Source organism: Phoenix dactylifera, chromosome 7 (genome assembly GCF_051530095.1).
Source record: "Phoenix dactylifera cultivar Ajwa chromosome 7, Ajwa_hap1_PhDact_Kaust_v1.1, whole genome shotgun sequence".
Taxonomy (NCBI): Eukaryota; Viridiplantae; Streptophyta; class Magnoliopsida; order Arecales; family Arecaceae; genus Phoenix; species Phoenix dactylifera.
The window spans coordinates 31,921,311-31,931,046 of record NC_143196.1 but is presented as its reverse complement, the minus strand read 5'-3'; positions in this window follow the sequence as shown (position 1 = coordinate 31,931,046).

Genomic DNA, 9,736 nt, shown 5'->3' with positions numbered 1-9,736 from the left:
TTCTTTGTGGAGATGGTCTGATTCTGGTACGAGGCCATACTTAGAAGATTGGGCTGTCGGACTTGTTATACGGTAAGGTGAGTTCCGAACGCTTGGAGGTCCTTCTAACTTATATACCCTATGGGGATTGCCTATCACTTGCTCTTGCATCCACGCTAAAGTTAACACTCCAACGATGGAATCGTCATCATATGGGAAGCATCTTTAAAGTAGGGGAGATTTTTTATGACCGGCAGCTTCGCTTGCAAACTAAAGAAGCACAGCTGGGTGCTCTCTCGCCTGCTGAACACACTACTATCTTCTTGAAAGGCTCCGGGAGCATCATGTTAATCTAAAGTTTCAAGGATTACATGGATCAAATAGGGGGATACAGATTCTAAGTATTTTCAAAAATCAACTATTCTTAGGTGTAAGAGGAATAGAATTACAATACTTCAAAGGGAAAATGACAGGGAGGGTGCGCCGGGAGATCAGGGCGACTATGGGGATACAGGAGCAGACGGGGGCCCTGGTGTATCTTGGGGTTCCTATCACAGGGAGGAGGTTACGGGTGGCAGAGTGCGCCACCTTATTGGAGAGGGTGCGGAGCAGACTAGAGGGATGGAGGGCATCGTCTCTCTCTATGATGGGGAGATTGACGTTGATCAGGTCAGTTCTGTCTTCCATGCCTATTTACTTGATGGCTCACACAGTGGTGCCAAAGACTGTGCTGGTGGGGATTGAGCGGCTTATGCGGAGCTTTCTTTGGGGCTCCTACCGGGGGGGGCCATGGGATACATTTGGTGGCTTGGGAGAGAGTGTGTTTACCACTGAGGGAGGGTGGGCTGGGGGTGCAGTCACTCTTGGTGCGACGCGAGGCTCTTTTGGCACGGAGGGCGGCACAGCTTGTCCTGGAGCCGCTCGGTCACTGGAGTCAGGTTATGATAGCCAGGTATGGCCGAGCGGGTCTCGAGGGCCAGGCGATAGGACGGCGGAGGAGATCCTTTATGTGGCGAGAGATTGGGAGGTATGTGCCTATGGCCCTGGCGCATTCGAGGTGGCTGATCGGCGACGGGCGGAGTGTTGATGTGATGGAGGATCCATGGGTGGATGCAGTTCCTTTGAGACTATGGCCGACGACTATTAGCATTGAGGTGGGAGAGGGACTCCGAGTTTCTGATCTTCTCCGGCCGGGAGAGGCAGAGTGGGATGGTGACAGGCTGGGCCAGCTATTTGGAGAGCACCTAGTTGAGCGGGTTCGGTCGATTCCCCTTCCGGGATCAGCAGGTCCAGATGTCAGGGTCTGGAGCACTACCTCTCGAGCGAGTGTTGGGATCGGAGAGGTTGCCAGGCTCCTTCAGTCAGGCTCACAGTTGGGCATAGATTGTGGCTGGGTGTGGAGGTTTGGGCTACACCAGCGGGTTGCTCTCTTCCTGTGGAAGGTGGCCTGGGAGCGGTTGCCGACATGCTCAGTGTTGTGCAGACGAGGTTTGAGCCTTTCCCCCTCTTGTCCAGACTGCGAGGTGGAGGAGTCGGTGGATCATGTTTTATTCCACTGCGTATGGGCGAGAGGGGTTTGGAGCTTGACTGGGATTCTGGGGGCCACCTGGAGTGGGAGAGATCTCTTCCTGGAGGAGGTTCGGCTGTGGGCTAGTGCACCTCAGACACGGGGATTGGCTATCAGGGCGTTTTGTACAGCGTACCAGATATGGCTGGCCAGGAACGCCCGAGTGTTTGGTGAGCGTCGGCTATCCCTACGTTTTGTGATGGAGCGGGCCAGAGCTCAGGCTGTAGAGATTGTTCAGGTAGAGCCAGCTCATCGACCTTTGATAGCTCGGGACATCTGGGGTTCCTATATTGCTTCGGCAGCTCCTCACAGGGTATTCTTTACCTGGGAGCCCCCACCCCCGAGCTTCCTCAAGGTCAATTTTGATGGCTCTGTCATGGATGGCGGCAGGAGGGGAGGGGCCGGATTTGTTGTTAGGGGCCCGAGTTTTGATGTGGTGGCAGCAGGGGGCCATCAGATTTTTGATATCTCTGTTCCAGGGGCAGAGCTGCGAGCGGCATGGATGGGCCTGTCTTATGCGTGGCGGGTACTCCGAGCGAGCTCGGTTTTTCTGGAGGGTGATTCGGCCACGGTGATTAGCTGGATCCGTAGGGGCCCGGGTAGTCATGCATGTGTTCATCCTTTGCTTCGCGACATTTGGACAATGGTGGGAGAGGGGGTTACATTTCAGGCCAGGCATGTATATCGTGAGGCCAATGGGGCAGCCGACTGGGTGGCTGCGTATGTAGCGAGCCACTCAGGAGGCACTCTTTGGGCTGGGGTGAGAGAGATGCCCGGTGCCCTTCGGGACATTTTGTATTCTGACTCCTTAGGGTGTATTCGTACCCGTGTTGTATGAAATGACCGCTTTAGCAAAAAAAAAAAAAAAAAAAAAAAAAAAGGGAAAATGACTAGTTGGAGGATGATGCAAGAATTCATCTTATGCTAGTATACAACATTTCCCAAAAAGGTGGGCACCACAGCGATATTCCATCTCAGGCTAGTTGCAGCCAAATAAAGCCTCAGGTCCAGATAGATTTCTACCTTGTTTCCTTCAGAAATTCTGTCACCTTATTGAAAATGATGTTGTCTTAGCCATCAAGGAATGCTTTAGGTATGAAGCCATACGTATGACTTGGAAATAAATCTTTATAACCCTTATCCCCAAGAAACCTAATCCTTTAAGGGTGAGAGATTTTGGACCTATTAGCTTATGCAAGACCATATATAAAATTATGGCCAAAATAGTAGTACAAAGTCTGAAAACTCTTATGCCTACTCTAGTGTCTCCCGCACAAGGTGCTTTTGTTCAAGGCCGACAAATTGTTGATAAATATTCTAATAGCACAAGAACGTATGCACTCCCTTAGTAATGCCCCTAGAACGAAAAGCTTAATTCTCCTAAGGTTAGATAAGGAAAAGGCCTTTGATAGAATTCTTTGGGAATTTCTCCTTAGGGTGTTGCATCACTATTGTTTTCATCTTATTATTGCTTGGGTACGTGCATGGCATGTGTGATGGATCCTAGTTTTGCCCTACTAATAAATGGGACTCTCACTTGTTGGTTCATTCCCTCTATGGGCCTTAGGCAAGGATGTCCATTGTCCTCCCCGTGTTTGTTCGTACTATGCTGTGATATCCTTTCTACATTATTGCAGCTAGTAGTATTGCACCAGCTATTGAGAGTTTATAAACCTGGTCAACGGGGGCCTTCTGTCTCTCATATCATGTTTTCTGATGACCTCTCTTTGATAGCTAGAGCAACCGCCAGAGATGCCATGTGTCTCAACAGATTATATATGGATCTTTATTTTGCTTTATCCCGACAGGCAATCAATCTTGAAAAGTCACAAATAATCTTCATCCTTTCTCTAGATCGCATTGTCGGCGAGCAAATCAGATGACTTCTGCATATCCCTATTCATAATGGAGTTTGATACTATTTGGTAGCTGGTCGTAGACTGAATCTTCTAAGTTTAATTCCTTACTTCACCAAATAGAGGCTCGTATGGCAGGTTGGCAATGGAGGGCTTTGTCCTTTGCCAGACGAGTAATCTTGCTCCAGTCCATGCTAGCTTCTGTGCCTATCTACACTATGTTAGCTGTTCACGTTCCCCTTGCAGTAGTTTTACAGCAGTTGGAAAAGGAATTCAGAGCATTTTTATGGGGCCGTTCTACACAAAGGAGGGGCGTGCATCTGGTATCGTGGGAGTTCCTCTGTTCACTCAAGCCTCATGGTGCTCTTGGACTTCAATCCATGCGCCTCAAACAAAAACTGCTGTTGGCTAAGTTGGCTGCATAGGTAGTGCTACATCCTCGTACTTTAATTATGGGCCCACGTAGTTTCTGCTAAGTACAAGTTTAATGGATCGATCTCGAGTTATGTATCACAGACCTCATGGGACATCAGTTATTTGGAGCCGGACATGTGCCGCGGCATCTCTTGTTCAATATGAATTCATTTGTTCCTTGGTAGATGTCATCCCTGTTGGCTATTTTGAGTGACCCACAGGTCTCTTCACTACCTCTCAATGCGGTGGCCTACATTTATTAATATGCATCTAAATCTATCCCATTTACGTACAGCTTGCTGATTTCAATTCATTTTCCGTAGATTGTGGTTCTCTTTATTTATACTGGTTTCTTATATTTCATCATACTTTATCTGTTGTTTTCATGTAACTCAGCAAACTTTATTTTTTGCACCAAGAAAAAAAAAAAGAAAAAAAAACACTTTGAAATGAGCTGGTTCATCTTGGTGCTATCCATGGAGCTTTCGAAAAGGTAAGTGCTACCTCTCTGCTATTATAGTGCCTATGCATGTTCTTGTTTTTTGGAAGCCCTCATCCTCTTGCCATCTCAAGATGAATTTCAACGGTAATCTGTACACTAACATGGAGATTGTGATGGTGGGGCATTTGTGATCAAGGACCATGACTCCAGACTGATTGATGCTGGAAAGCGTTGCACCTTTGAGATTTCAGCTTTTAGGGCGGAGCCCAGGGCGCGCAGCATGGGAGGGACTCTCTTATGTGAGATGCGTATTGGAGGTTGGGTATATTATTCTTGAGGGAGATTTAGCCGAGGAAATTAAGTGCATACTAGAGGTGGGGCGGGAAGAGGCAGAGCTGCTGCTTCTAGGTGACATCCGACAGATGATGAGGGACTGCTGTGTTTTTCGGGTGGTGTACGTACTTCGTGAGGCGAAAAGAGCTGCAGATTGGGTCACCTCATTTACTGCCTAACACTCTGGTGCGATTCTCTAGACTCGGCATACTTCGGTTTTATTCTCACTGTGTAGTCTTATTGCCATGGATTTAGATAGTTGTGGTCATGCAAAATTAGTGTGAGCAACCGATGTACAAAAAAAAAAAAAAAAAAGAAGGAAGAAGAAGAAGAAAAATAAGAAGAAGAGGAGGAGGAGGATGAAGGGGAACAACTATAGCTTCAGAATTTTTCTTCGATGGGATAAGTTTATGTTGGCCGGTTCATGAAATTCTGATTGGATCAATGATCATTGTGCCATTAAGAAATAGACTTCACAACGCTTCAAAAATTTGATGAATTCAGGGAGTGTATGCACAACTTTTTCATTACCAACCTTGGATTGTTTGTTGCTGATGTCGTCCCTTTTTCTCGTAGCTTGCTTTTTCTTCATGTCTCCTGTGTAACACTGCCGCTTTGTACACTTTCTTCAAAGAGATTTTTGTCAAGTTCTTGGCCATTTTTAATTTTTTCTGAAATTATTTATACTTTTTGCCACCTAGCTAAATTGTTTCCAAATTCTCAATCCAATAATATGCTTCTCCTTTTTCTGGTTTTAATAGCTATTAAATAGTTCTGATTTTGTGTTCCCACATCGCCAGAATAATATTAATACGTAATTGCAACTATACCGGTCTCTTCTTTTGAGATTTTTTTTTCGCTCCAAGTCGTGAAAGGACGTGAAGAAAGCGGTCGACCTTATGATTCCATGCCACGGTGGCACGTACGGTTCGTGGCTCCTGATTTCGAACTCTCGGGTCGCACTCCATGGCCCATACAGCAAGCATCACTTTGCTGAGGACACGTGGGGCTCAAGCTGGCCAACTGATTAAAGAAGCATGGGTAAGCCAATCCACTTGCACCCAAGGGGAAATGGCCTTGTTGGACAAACAAAGATCTTACGGTGCGAGCACTACCGCATCATATGGGACAGAATTTTTTTTGTTTTACCATATTTTCTTATGTTTATTTAAAATATTAAAAATTAAATAAAAATTAATGGAGACCGCCAATTTCATAACTTAAAAAACTATATATATATATATTTACATACCAGTAGAGATCATGCGCGACAGAAGACCCACGCTTCCTTTTTTTTCCGTTAAGTGGTATACACTCATTAGTTTTCTGATACATACTATAAACTTTTTTTTCTGTGCTAAAGCGGATGTATCATACATGGCGGAGTCATAAATTCTTTGATACATACTGAGTAACAACCTAATACATACCTCTAGATAAATCAGTACATAATTTCCAGAATATAGTGTTCACCAGTACATAATATATGACTAGTCGATACACACCTACTTAGCAATGTTGTCATCTAATATCCCAATACACACCTCCATTAAATCGATATAGTCTAAAATATGGTGCTCATTAGTACAAACTAAATGGTCAAGTGATACACACTTGTCGGCTTCCTAATACACACTGCAAACTTTTTTGATACATACCTATTAACAATCCAATATATACATTTAGGTAAATTGATACATAGTTTTCAGAACATAATAATATTCATGAGTACGCACAGCACGGTTAGATACATATAACATTTTAATACACATCTTTAGATAAATTGATACATAGTTTCCAGAAGAAAGAGAGAAAGGGACTCGGGAAGAGAAGCAAACCCTTACAGATGAGAGAGATGACTTGATGAGGAAGAGGATAGAAGAAGAGGTTTGATGAGGAAGAAAGAGGATCCCGATGGTTTTTCTTCACAAAGAGTCTCTCTTGGTGCATGCAATTCTCTTTCCTTTTTGTTTTTTATTTAATTTTGTTAGTAAGAATTTCTTTAATTTTTATATGACTTTAGATTTTCTCCGTAAGGTCGGTGTAAAAATAATATATCAAAAAAGAAGCCCCATTCCATGTTTTCTCCTACGGTGCTCGCCCAAGATGATTTTTTGTTCTTATTGGACAGAGAAAGGCTCTTGTTTCTTCAAAAGAGTGAGCCTAGTTTGCAATTGTGAGACCCACACCTTGTCCTCCCTCTCTTTCTAAACCCCTCTTTTGTGTAAATTTTGGGACAGCTCGGAGTTGAGCATAATATTAGTTGGCAGTTTGAGGGTACGTACCAACTAAGCTAACACAAGGAAACAGGGGCGGAAAGAGGATGAGGACATGACTTGTGATGCACGGACTTACACGCAAAGGCCCAGGGTCCCATTGATTAAACGCTGGGGTGGAACAAGATTTTTTTTTCTTCTTTTCTTTTAATGAATCGGCACATTGCTCTAGCACGAGCATAACCAGCTACATCAACATCAAGTAAATAATATAAAGCAAAAAAAAAAAAAAATTGCTAAGTCAAAAATTTTCGAAGTGGTACACAACGAATGAGGCGACCCAGTCTGCAGTCTGGTTCGTCTTCCACAACAAGAATTTTTCCAACCCCCTGTGGATTGCACAAATTCCCTCTCGCCACATCACACAGGAACGGAGCCATGCCCGATTAGGCTTGGTGTTGTGTTTTGAGCGTCTTCCTAGACAAATGATATAGTGGTCTTTGTCCTTACAAAAGCAAGATGATCTTATGATGATATAATTTAAGCTTCCATAGTTATAACAGAATCTAGCACTAGCTGCCTTGACACATCCGATGCAAGGGAAAAATGCTCTGAGGTGCTTGTAATTTAGAGCTCGTTTGGTTCGCAAAAAAAGAAGGGGAAAAAGTGTGGTCAATGAAAAAGTAATAAAATGCCTCCTGTTTGGTTGGAGTTTTCGAAGGAGAGATATGAAAAAGTTATATTCCCATAGGAATATAATTCCCACATTTCATGAAAAGTCTTTTCCATGAGAAACATGGAAAAATTACTTTCCCATGAGGCAGGAATCGCTCCATCTTTATTTTTTCCCAAAAAGACCCTTCAGCATTAAAGAGGCATTAAAGACCTAACTTTTATTAAGGGTATAATGGGAATTACACATAACTTTTACAGAAAAGTGGATGGTCAACCAAACATAAGCACTCTAAATATCTGTTACTTTTCCATGTTAAACCAAACATGCCAAAAATACATTCACAAGCATTCTCTTCCTAGGAATTTTCTTTTTAGGAATCATATTTCTAGAGGAAAAAATGCTTCCCGCGAACCAAACGAGCCCTTGATCTTGTGATGATATAATTTAAGTTTGTAGACTCATATTCATTTACTTCTCAACTCTACAATCAAACTATCCACTGTATCTGGCAGCAAATCTATAAGATGCATTGACATCATCTTGTCATTTGATAGAAAGATTGCATGCGCTTTATGGAAGCCGCGTAGTTTATTCATCGCATGGTACGCCAAAAAAAACAACCAAAAAAATTCTACTGGGGAGCTTCAAGAGTCGACCCACCTCTTAAAATCCATATGTAGAAAGAAAATTCAGTTCTAAATCCAATTACAGGAACAGTGTTAAGCGACATGAAAAACAAATCTATTCATGCAAATTTCTCTCATTAAAATAGTAAAAATTTTATATTACGAAAAAGTTTAAGACGTTTGGTGTAAATTTATGATTGATGGCTTAACAAGTAGATAAAATGCTTTAGTTAATAACTGGAATCAATGACTAATCGAATCACCTAGATAGTATTTTAGTTATTGTTTGGATGTAATTTTTTTTTTGTTAAATGCACATATTTATAGCTACTATCCTCTCTTGCTACTTGAAAGCTTCTGAGCTTGACATTGCCGAGAACTTTTGCTCAGATGGTATCACCAAATTCGATTCTGCTATTAAGAAATGTAGCGGCCCTAGAATAAAATATGGAATAGAAAAATAAAATGCAACCTTGACAAAGGTAGTATATATGGCAGCAAAAGGATATCGGAAATGCGGTGTCAATTGAGACCATCTACCTTGTTGGCAACTTGAATGAATTTTTTGACCTGATCAATCTAAGTATAATAGTTTTTTTCATCTACATCATCTATAGTTAGACAACATTTTTCTAAAGGAAAAAGATACGTCCTGTGTCACTGCTGATACCAATTTTCAGTTGAATTGAAAAAGACAAATTATTGACATCACATTTAGATGAACTATAGAATGAAAAGGGGAGTGGAAAAGAGAAAAAAAAGAAGAAAAACTAAAAACAATAGAACAAATGCTGATTAGATTTTTGTGAACATTAAAAAGTGTTCAGTTTGAATAATTAGGATTGCACATAGGCACAGATGAAGATAGAGAGATGGTTATCATTTTTTTTTTGTTTTTTTTAGTATATTGGCTGCTCACACTAATCTCGCATGAGCACAACCAGCTGAATCACTAGTAAAAATACTACATAGTAGCGTAGAAGCAGAAGCATGCCTAGTTCGAAGGATGATAAAAGAGAGGCAATTACTGGCACTAAAACCGTTTTCTCATTAAACATGGTTCTCCCCTTGTTTGTTCCATCGCATGGCTTTAATATTATTGTTATGAACATATTAAATTGTTATAACATATTAAATTGTTATATCATTGTCATCCACAAAAAAATCAAGGTTTGTTTTTGAAGATCGCGACCCTGTGTAGCAATACCCGCTGGTAGTTGGTTGGACTGAAACCAAAGATAGTAAAAATAAAATATTAAATTTTTTAAGATAATAAAATAATAAAATAAAATAATATTATTGGACCATTTTGTTGTTCTTCTAGCTTCATTTTTATGTGGAATTTATATATTTATCAACGAGTCAAAAAATCTTTAAATAAAATAACTTGGTGAATGGTGGCAAAGATAAAATAAGTTGTTCGTAATGCTGTTGCTATAAATATTACATATCATATAATACAATAGACTAATGAAATAGGCTCAACTATTTAACATATATTGTTATCTTGTACAATATACAAAATAAGTCTACAAATATTTGATAGAGTTTGCATAAGCAAACTTGATCGCTTCGTTGACTCTCCACTCCCAAGTTCTTACAAAAAAAACAATCCGACAAAAGAGAA